We start from the raw sequence: 1,390 nt of genomic DNA, 5'->3' as shown, positions 1-1,390 counted from the left end.
CTTCTAAGTTCTAGCTTACCTTACGTATAGCAAATCTCCTTACTGGTAATTGCTTTGCCTAATTGGACATACTGTATTTGAACATCTATCTATAGCTTCATGATTTGACAGCAATATCAGTAATCCTTTTGCCCAAGTGGATATATTATATTTGAACATCCATCTACAGCTTCATGATTTAACAGCAATATCATATTGTTACCACTGTGTTATTCATATTTCTTGTTTTTCATAACCCTTTATCAGAGCTACTTTCTATGGGCAAAGGCAACCCGCCTCTCTCATCCACTGTCCGCTATATCAGTATATGACAGTGGACAGCAGAAGACTGGTCCCAAACTTATACTTTCTTATGTATCCACCTCTTTCCGGCACCCTCTCATCCACATGCCAGACTATTATCTCTCTGCAATGCTCCAAGTAACAGAGAATCTGTGCATCAATATTGGACAGCAGAAGTGCCTTCCTTTGGTGGGCGTCAATAACCAAACACTCTCTCATTCACAACTATTGGGATATTACTGTCATATCTCACTGGTCACGCCCAATCTCGCCTGATCTTGGTAGCTAAGCAGTGAGAGCTCCATTAGTACCTAGAAGGGAGACCACTAGGGAATATTGGGTGCAGTAATAAAACACTCCTGAATCTGTGTGAACAGCAGAAGTGGTGGAGCAACATTTGACCCCCACCATCTTCATTCATTTTTCTATCCTTATGATAAGCTATTTGACAGAGATCAGTATATTACTTATTTAATTGGATGGTCCAAGCTCTTTAAATAACCAATTAATCTTTACCAGGAGATACTATCACAGTTGACATTCTAAAATTGACTAAATTCTAGTCCTATCTTCCATATTACATGCCACTGTGTTACATATTTGAATCTTCGGTTATTTGGAATTTTGAATTTGTGATATTTTCACCTTGGTGCCACTAACACCTTAAATGCTTGGAGAATGTATTACTCCTAGTTTTTGATATTTTAGAATCTGTAATTTGTTTTCCCAATTTGGGTTATAGATTCGTGATATCATATGAGGAAGGTTTAACCCATAACCTCCCTCAGCATATTATATGTGTGTCTGTTTGTGTATTTCAAATTTTAACGCATACTAATTAAAAGTTAAGTTTTATTTTAAAGAGTGCCCCAACACAGAGTCTTTCTTTTTCCTTTTGAAACCTCAGTGTTAAGAGGGTGCAGACAGCATAGCGCCATTTTCACAAGCTACTCTCTGATAAGGGGCAAGTAAAGACAACCATGTCCCCTGTATTAGTGGTATCCGGACTCTGAGTCGACGCCACTTGTGGCGACACCCATTAGGTCAACACCCATTGGTCAACAGTGAATAGGTCGACACTAGAAATAGGTTGACACGACCATTAGGT

The 1,390-nt window shown here is 38.8% G+C and overlaps 1 pseudogene; it reads left to right on the top strand.

The window, feature by feature from the left end:
- Window positions 1–516: 516 nt before the first annotated feature.
- Window positions 517–634, top strand: LOC134952183 (5S ribosomal RNA; annotated as a pseudogene).
- The last annotated feature ends 756 nt before the right edge of the window (window positions 635–1,390 follow it).

This window comes from Pseudophryne corroboree, chromosome 1, assembly GCF_028390025.1.
Source record: "Pseudophryne corroboree isolate aPseCor3 chromosome 1, aPseCor3.hap2, whole genome shotgun sequence".
NCBI lineage: Eukaryota > Metazoa > Chordata > Amphibia > Anura > Myobatrachidae > Pseudophryne > Pseudophryne corroboree.
Note: the sequence above shows the minus strand (reverse complement) of the source record. Positions and strands in the feature narration are given on the sequence as shown.